Source organism: Elgaria multicarinata, chromosome 3 (assembly GCF_023053635.1).
Source record: "Elgaria multicarinata webbii isolate HBS135686 ecotype San Diego chromosome 3, rElgMul1.1.pri, whole genome shotgun sequence".
Classification (NCBI taxonomy): domain Eukaryota; kingdom Metazoa; phylum Chordata; class Lepidosauria; order Squamata; family Anguidae; genus Elgaria; species Elgaria multicarinata.
Window position 1 is genome coordinate 118,472,335 of NC_086173.1, and position 22,779 is coordinate 118,495,113.

Below are 22,779 nucleotides of genomic sequence, written 5' to 3' on the forward strand. Positions count from 1 at the left end.
GGAGATTTGGGGGTGAGGTGTCAGCAATATGCAAATGACACACCAACTCTATCCCCCCCCCCTTTCCGTCAGGATCAGGAGATGTTAAGGAGGTGCTAAATTGGTGTCTGGAGTCAGGAATGAGCTGTATGAGCCAATGAACTGAAGTTCAATTGAAAAAAGATAAAGATACTGTTTGTGGGTGGTTCATCTGGCTTTTGAGAGGTAGTGTTCAGCCTTTTTTGGAGAAGATGTTGCACAAACCACCGCCCAAAATATCAGGTTCTCAACTCTGATGCCGTTAGATCTGGCTTTATCTTTGGAAACAAGTGGCTTCTGTAGCTCAAAGCACCTCTCACCAATAGCTATGGCACAGTTATCCATGCGTTAGTAACACAGCATCCCATTTGGACTACTGCAATGTGTTATTTGGGGGGGCACTTTTGAAGACTATTCAGAAACTTCAGTTGGTACAAAATACAATTGCTAGATTACTAACTGAGATGGGTTGAATAGAATATATCTCACCAGTCTTGAAACGATTGCATTGGCTTCTGGTTTCATTCCTTGCCAACACCATTCAAGGTGTTGATTCTTGCTGTAATGTATTATTAAGGGATCTGAGTTCAAGCACTTTATTACATCATGCTCCAAATAACGCTGTCCATTCTTGATGACATCATCTAGCAGCTAGCTTGACAGAAGTTAACTCTTTCTACTACACTCACCTTTAAAGCCCTAAACCATTTGGGACCCAGATACCCAAAGGAGCGCCTTCTCCCACAAGAAATTGACCATGTTCTATGATCAGCCTAGGAGGCCTTTTGTTGACTCCCCATGCATTCTGGGGCATGTCTACACGAAGGGTTTGCCCTGGGGTGGCTTCGCAGTAGTGGCACGTCATCTACATGACGCAGCCGCCCTTGTAAAGCCATCTGGGGGAAAACTCTGGAAACTCCACTCCAAAAAAGTCGAGCACTTACCCCCACATTTTTGGCAACGGAGCCCATGGCACCTCCTGATTGGTTGCCATGGGCAGCCCCTGTAAAAGAAAAAATATATAAAAACGGGGGGAGGAGAGGAACGGGCCATTCCTCACCCCCTTTTAAATTTTATTATCTGTATCTCCGCAGCTGCACAGATACAGATAATAAAAAGAAAAAGAAATGAGGGGGGGGAGAAGGAATGGGCAGTCAGAGGGAGGAGAGGATAGGTGGTTCGCCCCAAGTCCCTGCCCCCTCTCCTCGCGTCCTCCCTCTGGCTGCCCGTTCCTCCCCCCATTTCTTTTTATTGTTATTATCTGTATCTGCGCAGCTGCAGAGATACAGATAATACAATTTTAAAAGGGGGGAGGAATGGCCCCGTTCCTCTCCCCCCCTTTTTTTAACTTTTAAACACTGGGAAAGTTTGCACTTGTGTTCCTTCCCGTGCAGATGTTGGGAAGCAACGCAAGTGCGGGCGCAAGGCTCTTTGTGGCACCAAAGTGCTACTGTAAAGATGGGGGCCTGGAGTGCAGTGAGTGGGGACCAAGAAAGAGTTTTTCTTGTTGTGGCATCTTAGTGGTGGAATGCTTCCCCCCCCCAATGGTTCTTTGACCAGGCCTTTTAATGTAAGCCCTTAAATCTGTTTTTATGTTGGGAATTTTATTTCTTTTATTGAAATTGTACAGATGCTGTTGTTTTTAAATTATTAAAGATGTTATTTAAGCTTTTATCTTTTTAAACCATAAGTGTCTCTTGAAGAGTGGGATACAAATATTTGTAATAAAATAAATATAAATAAGTAAAATTAAAATAGGGTCACTCTGTTCTTGTGCCAAAGAATGATTGCCTGAATGCCACTCCCCATGTACATTATTACATTTTATCAAAGGTTACTCTCTGCTGTTTTCGGCTGTGACCATTACAGGATCCTTTTAAAAGAATGTTGAAAAGCATGTGTACTCTCACAATGGATCTGGTTTGGTTTGTTGTAGAATAGCTGCAACTGAAACACATTCAGAAACATTTACTATTGGGTTAGGTAGGTGGGGGGTCAGTATGGTAAGGGAAGCAGTGCATTGGCATTTAATGCTTAGATTATCAAGAAAGAACCAATTTAGCTACACCTTGGGATTGCCTACATGAATTAAACACAAAGGGAGAGGGTCTTTTCAGTGGTGGCCTCCCAATTATGGAACAATCTCCCTGATGAGGCTCGCCTGGCACTAACATTGTTATCTTTTCGGCACCAGGTCAAGACTTATTTCTTCTACCAGGCATTTAACAGCTTATGTTGAGTTTTTAACTGACCCACAATAGATAGATATTGTATGTAATCTGTTTTTATGCTTTTTATGATTTAAAATTTTGTATATTTGTTTTTAATGTTCCGTTTTTTAATCTTTGTAAACCGCCCAGAGAGCTTGGGCTATGGGGCGGTATATAAATGATAATAATAATGATGATGATAATAATAATAATAATAATAATAATAATAATGTTTGTTCTTTGTGGTAAAAATTATACCAGAAGAGTGTAATTGTGTTATGTTATCATACTTAACTGTCCAAACCAAACTTCACTGCCTTCAACATGCAAAATTGCAGACTGTGCACTACAATTGCCATTGAATAGTCATGTGCTTTCTCTTAACATGCATATGCGGTAGAAGCAGGATGGCTCTATCCGTCCACTCAGATATTTTACTTCTAGGGATCTGGGAAAGGAGCTAAAACATCAACACTAACAACATTTCAAAAAGGCATTCCTTAAATCTCCACTCAAATAGGAACAAAACTGAGATACTGATCAGTTCAGACACCAGGAAATAGGGGCTGTTAGTCTAATTCTTAGAGCACTCCTATCAGTCAATCACCTACTGAAGCTAGTAAGATGCCTAAAAATTGCACAGGTTAATTGGAGGGTTAAGATGTTTCACTAAAGACCTTATGAAAGGTCAGATAAATAATGTGGTTTTCTTGACTCCTGTCATAGTTTCTTAGCCACCAAAATAGCCTTCTTAGAGATGTTCTTGCATCACCAGGTTGCTTCATTATAGTTCAATAAATCTTTCAATCTGGGTCTCCTAACCTTGCTTTCTTGACAGGCCCCACATCTGCTGCGTACCCTCTATTGATGTGGTCCAAAGAACAATGACATCAGAGGTGGGCATTGCTGGGCAATGTTCCTGTGGCTCCTCCTGTTCCTCCTTGCTGCCACAGCCTGTTCACCTGCCCTCTCAGAGCAGGCAAACCATTCCAAGGGAGGAGATGGTGCAGCATCCTCCACTTCTGTTGTACTCTCCTTTCTGGAATGTTTTGTGGATGGTCCCAGAGGGAGAGGGGAGTGAAGAAGAACTCCACCCATAAGGGTGCCCTGCCCAGTGGTTTCCCAAAACCTAGAGCTGGCACTGACTGACATCATTGTGTCATGGAGACTAGAAAGACTCAAAGATGACACCTCAGAAGGTTCCTCTTTCGGGCCTTTTTGGCAGATTTTGTGTCACCTGCAGCACAGTTCTAATACTGAGGTGCAAGTCACTCCCTGTTGAAGCTATCAAATGTGTGTTAGGAAGCTTGTACCACGTCATTCCATTAGGTGTCACAGGCTTTTTATTCTGTTGCATGGGCCCTCTGAATGCTTTGGGAATGGAAAGGAACTAATGACATAAAATGAAACTTATTACTATAAATTATCATTCATAATTAACAATTACTGTTTTCCAAATGGAATAATATGTATTTTATAAACCTTCCCTCTCTCGCACACAATACACACATACCTTCTGCCCTCTTTCTCGCGATCCTTAATCATGTATTGGCTTAAAAAGTCAATGTGAAAAGGACGTATTGGCTAGAGCAGTAAATATTAGTAATCAGCACTGGTAATCAATCAGCAAACACATGAAGCCTAGTTCTTCAAGGAATATGAGAATGGATGTTGCCAATGGAATGGCAAAAATATATTATTTCAATAAAACTTCCTGTGTGGTGTCTTTGCCTACAAATGTCCCTGTGGGACCTGACCAAAGATCCATAAATCTAGTCCAACACGATGTCTCCAACATGTACACAGATATTCCTGAATGCTCACAAGCAGAATATTTTGGAGAGAGGTATCCTCCATGAAGAAGAGGTACACCTGTGTTTTGTTTTATTGTACTAGGTTGTAGCTAAACTTGTGTGTTGTAAGTTTTATTTTATGCTGGTATTTGATTTTTATTTGATTTTTAACATTTGCGTCTGTTGCTGTTTTTATTGCTGTTCCTTTGTGTTTTTACTGTTTTTATTGTGTTTTTATTCTTTTATTGGGCAGTATCCAATGGTAGTCCTACATAAACTAGGTCCATGCACTTTAATGGGTCTACTCTGGATAGGAGTACCATTGGATACTGCCCAATGTATTTTATTGGAAGAGCTTCTGCCCTTAAAAATGGCCAAGAAATATTTTAATAATAAAATAAAATTAATGAGGTTTCTCCATTACTAAATAGAGCTGCATATGCCTGCACCTGCACCGTATATATAATAATTGAAGTCATAGAGAAAATAGCCATACTATGTTGAAAGGGTTGAAAGCAGGTGATTCAGGCAAGGAGGAAATAAGAGGAATGCTATACAAAATGATATCTCACAGTGAAGAAAGTCATTCATGTACTATTTTATATTTGGGTGTTGTTCCATTTAAGATGTGGCTGTTCCAATCTCTAGCCTAGAAAAAAATCTGAGACACTAAGTGATGAGCCAGTTTCCCTAGTTGTGGGGAGGCCCTTGGGTCTCTTGTTGGAGTGACCTATCACCCTTTTGTGGAGGAGAGCATGGAAATTCCCATCTCTGAATTTTTTTCCTGATGTGGGTGGGTGCAGCTCATATCAACTGGACTCTTAATAAATTATCTATTACAGAGCTCTGGTATGTGTGTCTAGATATACTTGAATGACAGGAAGGGTTGCAATCGCAATCAGAAGCTGTTCCTTTTAACAACAGACGTGCGCGCACACATACACACTATCAGCAATGATAATAGAAGTATGTGAGAGAATTCTTTTTTGGTGTGTGTGTGTGTGTGTGTGTGTGTGTGTGTGTGTGTGTGTGTTCCAATAAGGGGAATATTTTCTTTTAGCTTTAGAAAGAACAGTGGAAACCAGAAACAGAAAGTTTCCTACCAAACAAAGGGGCAAACTACATGTTACATATAAATGTGTGTAATTAAACTCTGATGTTTGTTCTTTTTTAAATGAAAAGCAGGCTCAGGGGTCTGTGATTTGGCGTGGAGGAATAACAGGGGAAGAGGGGTGTTTAACTTTCCCTGCCAGCTGTCTTTCTTCCCAAGCAGCTTTCCTCCCCCGACATGTATCCAGATGTGTGTTTATGTAAACACACATCTGGAAACCCTCCTCTCTGTGTGTGGATTTTATGATCCAAATGATGTGAGGCAGGAGTGGAGAAGCACATTGCAATGATGTCAAGACTCGCATTGTGGTGTTCTGAAGAAGAGTGGGCAAAGGGACGTGAAGGAGGAGCAGTTCTGTCTTTTATAATCTCTAATTTCTGTACTGCGTATTGCTTCACATATGACAGGAGTAAGAGGGTATGTAGCCTCTGTTTGTGTGGATCCTTTGGGGCTTAGTTGGAATAAAACTTGCAAGGATTTGAATTAAACAAACTTTCTTTAGTTAGAACCACAGTTATATCTAAAAGAATACAGCAGTTGGTTACACAGAGCAAATACGTAAGTAGTCTATTAACACAAGAACAAGACAAAAAATAGTCTTTCTTAGTCCAGAAAGAAATATGTATGCCCTACTTGCAGTACTTGTAGTTAGCCACTTCATCGTTCCTCGGGTTCACCAAGATTCTGGACACTTCAATTACTCCTCTGCGGATAGCTTTAGTCCCAAAGTAACAGCACAACAAAAGCAAATGGTGACTTATACATTACAGCATGATGGTCACAGGCTAGCAATGACAGTGCAAATATAAATATAACAGATATAGAAAATGATTTCCTATCCCCTTGCATATCAACCATGCAAATATATAAATTTAATTTATTTTATATAAGGTGATAAGAGCTTATAATTATTATCCAGCTCCCCTTGAGAATAACCTGATTGTTTTCCTCCTTACTGCCTCCTGAATGATGATTCCGCCCTTACAGGACAAACCAACTAGTTCATCAGGGGGCGTTACTAGACGAGGCTCTAGCGCGCGTTACCTTCCGCAGTCACGTCGAGGCTTCCAGATGACGTTCACGAGGATCCGCCGTTATCCCGCGGTGAAGCCTCTTTCTCCCGACTTTAAAAAAGTGAGTTTTAGGACGCCTTTTCCTGCTGTCCCGCGGTAATTCGGAGTACGTGTGGGAGGATGTGAGGTCACTGCGGTCCGCACTGGGCAGGAAAAGGCGTGCTAAGGGGGAGTGGTCAGCGGCTTCGGTCAAGCCGCGTCCGCCATTTGCGCGCAGTCCGCCAGCTGGGGCAGCGCGGCGGAGCGGCTTTTTTTTTTTATTTCCCCAGTGACAGTTTGCGCAGGAACGGAGGACCGGAAAAGTGGCTGGTGACTCCTTGCGGTGGGCAGCTACCGTGGCCGCATAATGGCGGTGCTGTACGCTGCCTGTTAGTGTGGGTACCAGGCTGGCAGAGGGCAGAGCTGTTTGTGGGCTGCTGCCATGGCTACGGCCAGATGTGGGTTGGCTCCTTGGGATGGGGCAGAGGGCACAGAGGCGGTCATCGCCGCCGACACCTCAGAGGCATGATGGGAGATGTAGGCACAGAGTGGCCATGCAGACGATTGACCTCGGGTCATATGACACCCGCCACGACCCCCATCAGGAAGTGAGCGCATCAATGTTGACCCTCAACAGCACCAGCAGCACTTCGGCTGGCACTGGCACTGCCGCCGCTGCCGCTGCCAGGGCCGGCGGCGGCATCGCTGACGGCTGCGCAAGTTTGCGGTCTTTCGGACGTGCGCAAACCGTGCAGCGAGCGAAAAAAAAAGCCGCGGCAATCAGGCCGGTGTGGCTGCGCAACCGTTCTCGCGGCGGCAGCAGCACAACCGGCGCAAACTTCCGCCACAAATCGAAGGCAGGTGTGGATGATGAGGCGTCACGGCTGAACGGGAAAAGCCGCTTTCACCGCTCCTCAACGACGGAACACCCGGTACGTCTAGCAACGCCCAGGGTGACACGTATACTACATGCACATGCATATCTAAAAACACTGTAGTCCTGTTCAGGTATTCTCTATTCAGGTAGATAAAAGGCAAGAGGTGAAGCAGTGCTCCATCCCCGCTCCTCTCTCTCATTGGGATTGTCGCCCTCAACTTATGGAGGGTGACTGTCTGAAGAGAGGGCTCTCCACGTAAGCCAGAACTGAGCTGCTGTGAGGCGTGCCACAGCCTATGGTGACCACTGATTGATTTCCATCGGTTGAGCAGGGAAGGGGGCGGACCAGCAAGCCAAAAGGTCGCTGGATCACCTCAGTGCCTCTGCGGACCCTTGTTTTTTTAAAAAAATTAAAGGGGGTGGTGGATATTCTGAGAGGGAGGAAGCACCTTGTTCCTCCCCCCTTGTTCCCCCCCATTTAGCTTTAAAAAAATCGATAAAAAAGAATAAAATGTAGGCCAATATAAACAAAAAATCCTAACCTTGGAAGATGGCGCACGGATGCTCCAGGCGCATGTGCTCAGGTGGGCGGGTACGGCAGCAGCGGCGCCTTCAGAAAAGCTTGCAATTGCGCTCCTTCCACTGTAGATGGCTGGAAAGAGCGCCATTGCGTGGGCGCACTGCCTTGCACGCTGCTGTGGGATGGGGTACTAATGCTGACTTTTTAGGTGAGTAAGGACATGCATCCATATTCTCACCACTGTACAGTGCGGCTGTATTCCAGAGACCACATTAGCTAGGCCTACTTATGAGACCTCTGAGCAAAGTACCATGGCTGTGATACAGGATGAATTGGATGATAGGAGTGGAATGATGACTCCCAGGGGTCCTTTGTTATTCAACTATATTGCAGGCCAATTGTGAACAGCTAAAAAGCAAGGGCCCAGTAGGCCTACTCTTGATAGAAAGAAGTTTGGACACAGAGGAATGTCTGTTGGCAGCAAGCAGAAGATTTTCCAATATTGATTAGTTTGCGCTAAGCAAATAATAGCACTGCCCCTCTGGGAACAAGATGGCTTTCCTGAGTCATAGCCAGCTCTTTCTTGCCATTTTTGGGGACTGAATATTTGAGTTCTCTGTCTGATTTCTAATCTTCCCAGCAATTTGTGAACCATATACCAATTTCCTGGGGTCGTTGTCTCTTTTACCTAAAGTGGGATTAAGAAAACTCTCAGCAACTGCAGACTGAGATGAAAGGCTTTGAGGGCTCTGCTCAATTAGATCTGTCGTGTTCACACATAACTTTCCCTATCCCCTGCCTAACCTCACCACCCTGGCAGAACTATTAGTTTATGCCTAAATAAAACATGCTAACTACAAAAATCTCATTATTCATTTATTATGAATTAGTGGCTTTTGCTTTTCATCCACTGAAAAGTTCTCTCCCCAACACCCTTTATTTTTGAAATCCAGCTGTAATTTATCAGTTGAGAATTGCTTTTCTTATGAACCTTCCTTATACTAAGTCTGGCTCAGTATTGTCAATGTTGACAACCCTGGCTCTCCAGGGTTTCAGGCAGGTGTTCTTCCAACACCACCTGCCTGGAGATGCCAGGGATTGAACCTAGAACCTTTTATTCATGCTCTGCATGTTTCTTAAAACTATATTCAGAGGTAGGAAAGAATTTCCCACAGATTTATTTATTAATTGCATTTCTATATTGCCCAATAGCCAAAGCTCTCTGGGCGGTTCACAAAAATTAAAACCATAAAGTATAAAACTTAAACCACCATATAAAAACACAATATAAAAGTACAACCAGAACCAAACTAAGAATAAAACCAAGCAGCAATGCAGAGATTTTAAAATACAGTTTTAAAACAGCAAAATTAAAAGACTAAGATAGTAAAATGTAAACTACTGAGGATATGAAAAGGTCTTCACCTGGCATTGAAAAGAATATAACATAGGTGCCTTGCGAACTTCTCTAGAGAGCTAATTCCTCAGCCTTGGTGCCACAGCAGAGAAGCAGATCAGATGGATTAAGTGATTATGGCTACAATCCTATACATACATACCTAGGAGTAAGTCCCCCTGAATTCAATGAGTTTACTTCTGAGTACTCATGCATTGGATGGTGTTCAGTGTGTGTCAGTGTACCATTCCTTGTAGCATATGGTTTGGCTTACTTACTTGAGTTTTCTGCAGCCATTCGTTTTATTCCCTATAGCAGTCATCTTCAATTAATCCAGACCTGAGACCCACCTTGAACGCCCAACCTGCAACATAGGGCCCACTTTCAGAATTGCCCAACTTGGCAGCAACAGCTTTGCCGCGACCCATCTGGACTGACCTCCACTTTTGGGTCACAACCCACCAGTTGAAGACCACTGCTCTATGGAAACATTTGGTGTGCCTTGTTCTCCCCTGGTGTCTGTCAGTGGACATGCTGTGGTCTGAATTAGATGGAACTTAGCCACCTCTCACTCCTTTTCAGCCCTATGATTTTGAGCTTTATCACAACAGCGTTATACTGTGCAATCACTGCGAATTGCGTGCAAAGGACTCTGAAGTTTTCCAGTTTATAATCTGCTTTGACTGTGAAGTACTCCCATGCATCCTGCTTTAATTGTGCTATAGAGCCAAAAGACCCAACCTATTTTGCTACTACTTTTGGAGCGAATCATTTGTTGTTTTCCGAGCGGCCACTGGGGGCGCAGGAGCAGGATGTGATACTTTTAAGCTTCAAATTAAACAAATGCTTACATCTGCGTAAGTTTTAAAGATAAAGACATCAAAATTGGCACAGTAATAGATATTAAGGAGAGCTTTAAGCATACCAAAATTGGATTGGGTCATCCGTTGATTTTTAATGATTTTTTAACATTTCCCCCCCTTAAACCCATTTCCTGGTATGCAAAGGATCTTAGGAGCGCTGCCGCCCGGGGTGTGATTTAGCTAGCAACAACAACGACAGCTTTGCACTGTAGGGGATAATTCAAGGGAAACAGGTACGTGGGATGAAGCTTGTGACAAAAATGCTGGCACTTCCTGCAGGGGAGGAAGCAGTTAACCTCAAATAAGTAATGGACATAGTATAGGAAAGCACTGAGGAGAAAACACAGCGTATTATCTCTGCTCTCCACATTGCTGCCTAAAGTATAAGAAGATCAGAGACCGAAGAGCCAGTGTTGAATGTGTCTTGAATGTCTGAAAAGAGCTTAATTCTTATGGCCACTTGATATAAATGCACATACAATGTAACATCTGCATGGGGGTTCTTGTTTTAGAAGAACACCCCTTCTACTTAAATTGACTAGGCAGACAAGTTGCATTGCATGCCTTCAGCTGAAACATTGTGTTGGCAACTGTAGTATGAACATAGGAACAAATGCAAAGAATGGTATCATCCTGATCCTAAGAAGCTGAGGTGTGATACCATATATTGGATTAATTAGTGGGCGAGGAGTAATGTCCATGCCATGAGGATTGTCATCTCTACTATGTTGGGAATGGGAGTGGAGTGAATGCTGGGCGTGGTAGTGGTAGGGAGTAGCTGCTGCCTATTTGCATATATGAACTTTTAAAACTCTTATAATCTTAACGTTAGGTATAATAAAGGGCTGGGTGGCAAACTCCCCCCCCCTAAAAGTAATCCTCTCCCCTCCCCACCTCATTAGTTTTAACTGTCTTAGACACTGGGTCTCCACAAATGATTTGTTTAGTTGAACCATTCCCACCCACCAGCCCTAGTGTGGATCATAGGTGGTGAGATAGCAAAGATCATTCCAGGATATGTCATGAGCAGTTTTAACCAGACATACTCCTCCTGTTCATGAGTAATTCATTCTGAAAAAGGTACCTGTCCAGCTTTCTTAGAGTGCTTTTGTAAAGAACATGCTGCAGCACATTACATTTGAATTAAGGTGTCCTTAGAATTATGCCTCTTAATCATAGGCAAGGTGGGCAGCATCACAGAGCTGACAAAGAAATGAAGAGCAGCAACGCAGGGCAGTCGGGTGGTGCAGATAAGGGAACAAAGAAAGGACCTGTTTGATAGTGTTCCACCAGTGGCCTGTTGGGTGGCATTCCACTAGAAAGTGCATCCTTTCTAACTGGAATCCCCATAATATTCAGAGGCTGTGTATGTACCTCTGAATAGCAGGTGCTAGGGGACAAGCAAACAATGAGGGAGGGCTGTTTCCTGCAGATGGGTTTCCCAGAAACATCTGTCTGGCCTCTGTGCCTGATGAGATTAGATGGGCCTTTGGGGTGTTCTTATGTGGGCCATCACCTTCATGCTCTTATGTGGGCCATCACCTTCATGCTCTTATGTGGGCCAGCACCTTCATGTTCATATGTGGGCCAGCACCTTCATGTTCATATGTCGGCCAGCACCTTCATGCTCTTATGTGGGCCATCACCTTCATGCTCTTATGTGGGCCATCACCTTCATGTTCACATGTGGGCCAGCACCTTCATGTTCATATGTGGGCCAGCACCTTCATGCTCTTATGTGGGCCAGCACCTTCATGCTCTTATGTGGGCCATCACCTTCATGTTCTGCTTGTGAACCCTCAGATAGCATCTGCATAGTAGTCGGTTTTGGGAACAGAATGCTAGTGTAGATGATGTTTGGTCTGATCCAGCAAGACAATGCTCATGGACTGTTGGATGCCAGAGTGCCCAAAGGGCTATGTGGTCGGTCTTCAGTAAGATTCAACATTTCCTCTGTATTGCAGAGTTCTTTTCTCTGCATGGCTACCTGACCTCCATTATTGCCTTCATTTACAACTCCCTAAACCACAGTACTGCTCGCATTCTGGGCAAGGAATATAAAATACAATGAACAGGCTCACGGGGTTGAGGGAAGCATGCGTATTTTATATGAGTTTGTACAAAATAGGCAGATTTACATTTCATTGCATTGTACAATTTATTTTGAGCATAGAATTAGACTTTTTTCTTGTCATACAATGTGGATGTCCTTGGTATCATCATCATCATCATCATCATCATCTAATCCCACCAAATTGCAGCACTTTTGAGCTCCATTAATTTCTGGAAAGTAAAGCACGTGCTTAACTCTCTTTCACCCTACCTCTCTTTAAAATCAATGGGACTTCAGGCTGCTGAAATTTGGCTGGATTGTGTGGATAAATGCAGAGGCAGGAGCACTTCTCAGGAAAGAGGGGTACACCTAGCTTAGCTGAGCGCTGTTACACAGGGAGGAGATGTTTTTGCCAGCAGTTTGGGCAACAGAGCTGTTTCTCCGGAACTAAGTCTCCTTCCCTTCCCTTCAGGCCCAGCCCTTTCCATGAATCTCAGGGGCTCTTTAGAATGCCATTAAGCATCCTAGCTTTGCTTGTGCTGATTGTGGGAAAGCCGTGATTGCGACTTTGCAGCCTGCGCCTCGGAACACAAGCGTCACAAAGATTTAAGACGTGTAGCTGACAGCACCAATGCTCCTTACCAGGGGTGGTGGTGGGGATCCCTTTCCAGTAGTTACTGCACCAACTCATGTACTGAAGCATGAAATGCTGTTAATGCTGGAGCAATTTGCTCTTGGCAATGGCAAAAAGACTGGAGAATGACAGTGGCAGCACCTCGCCTGGGAGCAAGGGAGGCTTTATTCTTTCAGAGAGAGAGAGAGAGAGAGAGAGAGAAGCTCCTTTAAGGGACAGTGGCCTTGAACATTCACTGTCCTTAGCTGAACTCTGCTGGAGACAATTAGCTTCCACAGTTGGGATTCCTCAAGCATATTGGGATTCCACAAGAGATAAACACAAGAATCAAGATGGCAAGAGCAGCGTTTGTCAAAATGAAACCACTGCTATGTAAACAGGACCTTAATCTTACACTAAGGACTCGGATGGTAAGATGCTATGTGTTTTCAATATTTTTGTATGGAGTGGAGGCTTGGAAACTTAAGAAAAACAATTTGCGAAATGAGGACATACTACGTAGGGTAAACCAACCAACAGAATTAATAAATACCATCTGTGAAGGACGGCTGTGGTCCACCCAGTGTCCCTGCAAGGTAGGCTCTGGACCAAACATCCGATTTCCCAGACAGCCACCTCCCGAACCCCGTCCCAAGTTGGTAATAGCCAGCCCTTCAGAGAATAACCACACAAACACACCTTAAGGAGTGAAGCAGTTTATTTACACACGCACTAAAAACTAACACGTAAGGCTTCAGTCAACACTTAAGCAAAAGCAAAGGACGCGTTTAACCCACCATAAATCCCGCCACAAAGGCGACAAGTCCTCCCTGGAGAGTCCAGACACTTAAAACACAAAAAAACTATCTAAAAAGCCATAACCCAGCTCACCGGGGATCTCCCGTTCCATGCACATGTAAGACCAGGGAAGATGGCTGGCCCCTGGTCACCCACTCCTTTATCCCTTTTTGGGTCTGGCAGTACCATGACCCACGTCAACCAATCCCAAGCCTCACTCAGGCCTCTGGCTCCCCCCTGCCTTGGAAAGCCCCCCCCTCTCCGCCAGGCCATTCTATCCCACAGCTGAAGAGAGTCAGTGCCCAATTAGCCCAACCTTGGGCTAGTCAGATAAATCCCCAGGTGCTGTTGTCGGAAGGGGGGGGGAATGCTCCGTTTAATGAGCCGTTTTCTCAGAGCTGGACCTTGAGAGCTGTTCTCCAAAACTCCCCCCTCCCTCCCCATTAGGAGGCCTGAACAGTTTGAGCAAGACCACAGCCATCTTGGGCCAGTCTTCACACCGTCAAATGAAGAAAATTGCAATATCCTGGTTATATTATTTGAGGAGAAAAATACACCATTCTCCAACTTATTAGACAAGAGAAAATGGAAGGAAAAAGATCAGTGGGAAGAAGACAAACTTCATGGCTAAAGAACTTGAGGGAATGGTATAGCTGTTCTTCCATACAATTATTTAGAGCAGCAGCGTCAAGAACAAAAATAGCTGTAATGATAGCTAACCTCCAAAAGGAGAAGGCACCTGAAGGAGAAGAAGCATATTGCCCCACGTTGACAGAGGCCTGCCCCTATACATGCAGCAGAATGAGATGACAGAATCCTAACTGTTTCACTTTCAGCTGCAGGTGGGGAGAGCCATTTTTAATGCCCCCTTAGATAGATAACTTTTCACTGCAAGGATAAAATGAGCTAATCAGAGAGACAGGTTCTAGCTTCATCTTCCCTCTGTCTTGTTAGTTTTCAACCTGCAGGAAGTTTTTATAGGCAGGAAGATTAAAAATGTGATTCCCACGACCTGCAGTCTGACGTTCATTCCATCACTGCAGAGTTCTGGGTTGTATCTAGTGGGTTGCATTCAATCTTAGGGCATGGCTAGACCTCCCAGCATTCCGAGAGGGAGGGGGAGGATTTCATGATTTTCTGATCGCGAGATCCTTCTCCTCAGTCTACACACGGTACGTGACATCCTGGGAGGAAGAGGACGTCGCACCCTCCATTTTGTTTTTTGTTTTTAATCGAAGATGAGCGCACGAGCACTCCAGTGACACAGGTAGTTGTTGTTTTTTTTAAAAAAAGAGATCCCGCTCCCCCCTCCCACACCCAGTGGGCACAGAGTTCCTGAGGAGCTCCGTGCCCCATGCCTGGTTCCCAGCTTCTCGCGTTTACTCATGAGGAGCCGGGACGAAACTGGGACTGGTGCCCACATGTCCCGCAGTCTTGGGATGATCCCGAGACCATGGGAAAAGTCTGGCTAAAAGTGGTGCCCATTATCCTGGGGAAAGGGAGGGATCATCCCTCCCTGCCCCCAGGATCCCCTGTGCATCATGTGGCCCCATCTAACCATGCCCTGTGTCTTAAATCCTATTAATTTTAGTGGGTCTACTCTAAATAGGATTAGCATTGGATACAACATTCTTGCTGCATGTGTAGAATCAGCTAGAATTCTAGGACATCCTTTCTTTTTGTGCATATAGTCAAGTGACACAAGATCCAGGAAATTTGTGCTTCGATCTCCTGACATTTTAACATCATGCCACCCCAAAGAATGAAGGTTCATTGTTATGATTTAATCCTGCCAAAACACTTATAGAAGGGGTAAGGCAAAACTGGACTGGCACAGCAGAGCCCTACAGAGGAAGCTACTCTAAGACCTCACTGTCTGGAGTTTTTCCTGATCAGATATAGACATTTTGTAAACTGCAGCTGTGGTGGGACTCACAGAACACATTTTCTCTTGTGCCTAGTTTCAACCCCCTGCAGTTCTCAATTGTCTCATGAAAAGCGAATTAATGCCTGCTACGGAATCAGTTAGGCCCTGGCGTTTTATTCCTGTCACTGAAACCACGCCGATGGAATGAAAAATGAAGAAGAGACATAGCAACTTAGCCTGCAATTTCCTATGGAAGGGAGTTTGAGAGGACAGCTGTCTGGAATGCGCTGTAAGAAGCAAACGTGTTCTGGCTCAGGAATGGACATAGGTCCATCCATCCTGAACATCTCAGCATAAACCGTGAGCTACAATATAGCCTCCTTCAATGCAGAAATGTCAGTGCAATGTCTAACATACCTGGTTATCTGAAATGTGCAGCACTAGACGTAGCCTGTGCCCATTGAGTCTGATAATTAGGATTGCTAGGTTTGAAGAATTTGTTTATCAATAAAAAAACGAAGGCCAGCAAATATGACATGCAAAATATTTAATGTTTTGCAGACTGGTTGTTCCATTTCAAATAAGCGAAGGCAATGCTGGTGGGATGAGGGATGGGGGTAGAGGGTCTCATAGTGCCTGTCTATTCTAGAGAGCAGAGGAACCTAATGGTAATGACAAAGACCTTCCTCCAATTCTTAGGCCATTTATAATGCTTGGTCATTTTATATCCTGCTGAGAAATGCCACAGTGGCCATTAGTGTCACAGTCTGCTGTTTTCAGCCATTGGCAGCTGGATAGAGCTGTAAGGCATGTCTGCATGAAGCATTTTCATGGATCTGATGCAAATTTTTGTTAATGGATATCCTTTTGTCCAGAATGCCATAGCCTCAATGAACACTTTAGAACAGATGCCAGATGACTGTAGTACCCTTTTAACATTTTAATCTGACAACTCTAGGTAACTTTGGCCAGACCCTCTGTTACATGCTTCTCACTTTCCCTGGAAGTGAGAAGTTCCAGCTACAGTGTTTGGTTTCCTTTGATGGAGAGGCTTACAGGGTATTTGTAAGATCTGGTTTATTTTGTTGTTGTTGTTTATTCGTTCAGTCGTTTCCGACTCTTCGTGACTTCATGGACCAGCCCACGCCAGAGCTTTCTGTCGGCCGTTGCCACCCCCAGCTCCCCCAAGGTCAAGTCTGTCACCTCCAGAATATCATCCATCCATCTTGCCCTCGGTTGGCCCCTCTTCCTTTTGCCTTCCACTTTCCCTAGCATCAGCCTCTTCTCCAGGGTATCCTGTCTTCTCATTATGTGGCCAAAGTACTTCAGTTTTGCCTTTAATACCATTCCCTCAAGTGAGCAGTCTGGCTTTATTTCCTGGAGTATGGACTGGTTTGATCTTCTTGCAGTCCAAGGCACTCTCAGAATTTTCCTCCAACACCACAGTTCAAAAGCATCTATCTTCCTTCGCTCAGCTTTCCTTATGGTCCAGCTCTCGCAGCCATAGGTTACTAGAAAGATACAAATAGAGCAGTGGTTCCCAAAGTGGGTGGTACTGCCCCCTTGGGGGCGGTGGGATTGCATAGGGGGGTGTTAAGAGGCAGGGGGGCAGGGGGGCGCTCGAGGTGGTCTTTTCCGATAAATGCCTCTCCAGAAGGTCTTAAAACCCAGGGACATTTTATGGGAGAAGGTAGTTTGGTCCCAAGCCATATAGGGGAAGAATCCACACATGTATTAACACCGTTTAAGAAGAGTCCTTTTAACGGTGAATTGAAATGTTTCAAAAGCACCAAAACGCTAATGAAGAGACATTCCCTGCTTGGTGTGCTCCGTCCTGCCAGCTGCAAAACAGAGGCGTTCACTCTCTTTTCCCTCCCTCGGCAAGCCTGCGGTGCCAGTGGGTGCTTCGGATTTTGAATAAATATTAAATTAATTGTTACTGTTTTGAATTTTATTGTTATTATCTTCCTTAGTGGGTCGTTGAAAACCGCTGTTCTGAATAATGATTTTTATAGTGTAGGGTAGGGGGCACTGGGCATGAGTTTGTGGAACCAAGGGGGCGGTGACCTGAAAAAGTTTGGGAACCACTGAAATAGAGCATAGGTCAAGGTAAACAGCTTAAGCACTCCCATAAGCAGCACCTCTATTTGACCCTCCTCTGATCCCCAGAGACAGGTACCTGCAACCCAGTGGGAATGGTCAGCTCACACCTTCTCTCTTTCTCTGTTCCTATCTCTTAGTGTTCCAAAACACTTCCCTCTCATATCCAACTGAAGGAAGCTTCACCCTTAACTTAGGGAGAAGTAGGAGATGAGTACCTTTTCCATTCAGTTTCTCCATTCAGAATATTCCCAGAGAAATCTCTGGTTATTTTAAGAACATAGTAACATATGAAGAGCCATGCTGAATCAGACCAAAGGCCTATCTGTCCAAGATGCTGTCCACACAGTGGCCAATCAGCTGCCTGTGGGAACTTCTATAGAGGCATGCTGCCTCCGATAATGGAGGTATTATATAGCCATCATGAGTAGACATTGGTAGCCTTATCTTCCATGACAGCTTTATCCTCCTCTAGTATAGCTAGAGTGACGAGATACAAAAGAGGGCAGGGCTCCTGCGGCTTCAACTGTTGTGATGAAGAGGGAATTTCACCAGGTGCTGCATGCATACAAATGATCCCTGCTGAAATTCCCTTTTCTATACAACTGTTAAAGATACAGGAGCCCTGTCCTCCTTTTCATATGGTCACCCTAGTATCAGGCCCATATTATCTCTCTCTTGAAAGACCTTCATAGATTGAAGGTCTTTCTGGGATCAATTCAATGTGTTGGTAGTAACCTTCAAAGCCCTAAAGAGTTTAAAACCTGCCTATCTTAGGTGTCTGACCATGAACCTGCTAGAGTGTTATGATCTGCAGAACAGGCCCATTTGAGGGTGCCATTACCCACTGAGGCCCATTTGTCAGGCATGCTTTCTGCTTTGTTGCCCCCAAACTATAGAGAGTGCTCTTCAAAAACTTTGGAGTTCCCCCCTCCCCGTCTTGGCATTTTAAAAAGATGCGAAGAGAGGTTGGCTGAGGAATCCTGGGGGTTGTATGCCTTTTCTCTGTCTAAACATGCATAGGATTGTGCCCTTAACATTCTAAAGTTTTACTATTTTTAACATTTTAAGGTTTTGTTTCCAATTGCTGTGTACCACCTTAATGGCTTTTTAGCAAACAAGACAGTTTATAAATAAAGGCAGTTTACCTTTCAATAAAAGTATCTTACCTCGAGATATGTTTGTCAACAAATTAGATGCACACATGCTAAGATTAAATGTTTACAATAAATAAATAAATAAATTTTAAACATTTCTTTTTCTTGGACTTGTGTTCTTAATAGTGTTATGCACATCCCACTCCCTGAGCAGTGAAACTTTTCAGGGGCAGTGCTTACCTGGGCTTTGGCTGAAAGATTTGGTCAGCATTTATAACAATACTTTGGTTTGGCTACAAATTTATGGAGCGTAACAAGAACTGTAGAGTCTTATTTATGTGCCAGTAGATGGCACTCTTCGTATGAAAACAATCTCCATGTGTGCTTAACATTTCTTCATGCATCTTCTTGTAATATATCCCTGTAACCAGCGTTTTTAAAGCTCTGAACTTCATTTAGAGGGAAATGAGATCCAGAGAAAGGTAGGAAGCAAATCATAAAGAAAAGGAAACTTTACTGGGTGGGCATAACTAGAGCTTACAGTTATCTTCAATCTTGCTGGACTGTTCTTCCCACCTTGTTGCACAGAAGGCAGCTCTAAAACTATGTTGCTCCAGTGGCCAATAGTTCTTGGTGACAGATAGATTTGACTCTTGCCTTGCCTGCCTTTGAGAGGAATGTGTCATCTTTTCTTGCATCACATTCCAGGAATTCACTTTCAAAGCCTTTGAGAGTTGCGTTGAGTGGCTAAGGGCAATGCTGTGTGGAGTGAAAGAAGTTCTGCATCAGCCTCCAGCTTCTGTCATCTCTGGAATAGTTAGTCCATCTCCAGTTCCTGAACAGGTAAACGTAAGTCCTCTTTCCCCCAACTAATCATTATTTCCTTTGTTGTTGTTTTTCAATTTCAAAATGTATATCCTGCATGATTTCAAGACATCTGGGCATTGGCTTCAAAGGGAGGGAAGTTGGGTTTAGATTTCCCCACGTAACTTAAAAACATTGATCTCAGTCTCTCTATAAGGGCTTCCTATAGAGCAGGGGTGGGGAACCTGTAGCCTTCAAGATGTTGCTAGAGTACAAGTCCCATCACCTCTGACCATTGGCTATGCTTGTTGGGGTTAATGGGAGTTGCAGTCTAACAACATTTGAAGGGCTCAGGAGGTTGCTAAGAGAAGCACAAACTTTTTGACCCCTGCCCTGGCCCACTGAGAAGTTTTTTCCCCATCCCGCTAAGTTTTGATTGATGGGGTTGGGAGGGCTCATTGTAGAGCACATGCTTCACATCAAGGGTGGGCAACCTGTTTCAGCCCGAGGGCCAAATTCAATTTCAAAGAAGCTCTCGGTGGCCACTTTTCCATGGTGGGCTGAGACAGCAGGCGAAGGGGAGGGAACAAAGTAAAAAAGGGCGGGCCCAAAAGTACAAGAGGTACCAGCATATGGTAGCTTAAAGCTCTTACTGCCAGTAACTAAACTTTAGGATACCTTTTTGAATGGGAGTGGGGTGAGGGAGGCTGCCAGAAAGCCAGGAAACCAGCAAATAATTAGTGGTTGGGAAAAGGGGTGTGGCTATCTGGAAACCCCAGAGAGCCAGATTGGGACCACAGGAGGACACTGAGGTGATTTACATCCAGAAAATCCCAGATTCAGTCTCTGGCAGCTCCAGTTAAAAATTATCTGGTGTCAGTAGTTGGCAGCGTTGGACCTTTCCTTGAGAATCCGGAGAGCCACCACCAGTGAAAGCAGACAAACCTAGCCTATATGGATAAGTGGCCTGACCTGATATAAGGCAACTTCCTCTGTACTATGAACATCTTCTAATTTTTAATGCATCTGTTGCATTCTACCTTCCCTCCACTCTCCTCCCGATTTCACCTTAGAGCAAGTCTCAGATCTACTACATGGCACAATTCTCTAGTTTTGTGCGAGAGGGAGAAAAAGCGCCAGCAGTTGAAAGCTGGGTTCAGAGCGGCTTAATCCAAAATTGGGAACCCCATGCCCAGTGCTTGATGAGAGATTAGACTCTGAGACTTGAACACTTTTGTCCAGCTTTGTGGGAGCTGTTTGTAGTTACTCAAAATGGAAGGAAAGGCACTCTACGCATGCTCGGAGTTAATACTCAACCAATTCCAAGGCCGAGCTTTGATTGTGAAACAGGTTTTAGGGATGACCCCTGGCAAACATTAAGCCAAGGTTTTTTGCTGAATGGATGCACTGTAGCCTCTGGAGCTATCTAACTGCAAAGAACTATGGCTGCATGCAAGAGATCGTACTTTTTCTGGCTCTCAGGTCCACACGTAAACTGAGAATGCTCATTTAAGCTGCTTGGAAGAAACAAATGCAGGAGGAGTATATTTTTGCACACATTGAAACCCAGAGGCATACATCCCGATATGAGATTTATGAGAGCCAGCTGAGAGTAAGAAAGAGGCTAGAAGGATAACTGAGATGCCGCTTCTCAGTGGTAAGTATGTGAAGCTTGAAGCTGAAACCAGGATGCATTTTTAATGATGCAGCAGGCAGAGCGGAGTTTCTTTAACTAAGACTAGGCAATGAATACAGACTCTGCAAACTGTCTCGTGTGCCACAAATGCATTATTTACAGCAGCAGCTTCTTTATCCATTTTAATTTTAAATAGGCTTCTCAGTATGATCTAAAAAGGAGAATAAACTACTCGTGTCCACCCACGTGTTTCATGTGTCACAGAGGGGGTGTGTGTGTCCAGAGGTGGGGAGGCCTTAACGAGCCTCTAATCCTGCCACCGCCTTGCAAGGAGATCCCGCTGGTCTGAGTTTGTGGGACAGATGGCAGGTGGAACTGGGGTCAGCAACAGCAGAAGAAAGATTGCTGGAAATATGCATGTGGATAGCAATGCAAATGTAATGTGAACAAAGGACAGCGCCGTGTGAGGTTTAGAACTGGCAACTTGCTGTCAGACCGCCTGTGCTTTCTCCAGCACTTGCCATTTATCCTTGCTGTGTAAAGTCAATACGGTGCTATGGAGCAAATGTTAGGTTTTGGAGGTGGGAGACCCAGACTCAAAACTGTGCTTAGCTGCAAAGGTTGTTGGGTGGCCTTAGACATGCCACTCTCTCAACCCCAGTGTAATGTACATGTTGGCATTGCTGTGACGTTAAAATGATTGCCCTCTCTGCGCATAAGAAGAAGAGCCCTGCTGGATCAGACCAAGGGGTCATCTAGTCCAGCATTCTGTTCACACAGTGGCTCATCAGCTGCCTGTGGGAAGCCCAGAAGCAGGACAAGAGTTCAACAGTACCCTCCTGCCCATGTTCCTCAGCAGCTGGTGTACAGAGGCATACTGCCTCTGTTGCTGGAGGTAGCATATAGCCATCAGGACTAGTAGCCATCAATAGCCTTATCCTCCATGAATTTGTCCAAGCCCCCTTTAAAGCCATCCGAATTGGTAGCCATCACTACATCTTGTGGTCGTGAATTGCATAGTTTAACTATGGCCTTTGCTAGACCTAACTGAAAATCCGGGGAAGAGGAAAGGAGACCTCTCATTGTGAATAACGCGAGATCTCGCCCTCGTTTATACATAAGGCGTCACGGCCTCAAGAAGAGAGGTGTCGTGCCCTCCATTTTTTTTATTTTTTAAAGGGCCAGCTGCGCACGAGCTCTGGAGCAACTGAAGGTAGGGTGGGGTTTTTTTTTTAAAAAATGATTTCCCCGCTCCCCCCACCCTAGCCCCGATGGCCCCGTGCGCGGCTTCCAGCTCTGCGCGAGTAATTTTGCGGAGCCGGGGAAAGCCACAGAAATGGGCCACACGCTCACGGTCTCGGGCTCAGCCCGAGACCGCAGGAAAAACTGGGCCCAAAGTATAGGGCTGCATTCCGGGGCCAGGGAGGGATGATCCCTCCCTGATCCCGGGATCCCCTGTGCGTCATCTGGACGCACAGGCGCGATCCTGGGTATAAGCCCGTGATAACTGCTGGTCTAGCTAAGGCCTATGAGCTGTGTGAAGAAGTACTTTTATCTATCATGAATCTCCCACCAATTAGCTGCATTGGATGACCCCAGGTTCTGAAACGATGTGAGAGGGGGGAAATGGTCTCCCTATCCACTTTCTCCACATTTTGCGTTATTAAGCACACTTCTGTCATGTCTCTCCTCTCTCGCCTTTTATTTAATCTAAACAGTCCCAGATATGGTACCCTTTCGTCATATGGGAGTTACTCCAGTCCCTTGATCATTTTAGTTGCCCTTTCCTGCACTTCCCCTCCCACAATTTTACAATATCATTTTCATGGGAGGGGACCAGAACAGTACACAGTATTCTAAATTGGTTGCATCATAGATTTGTATAAGGGGAGTATGATCTTGAGAGTTTTATTCTCAATTCCTTTCCTAATTATGCCTAACATAGAATTTGTGTTTTTCACAGCAGCTGCA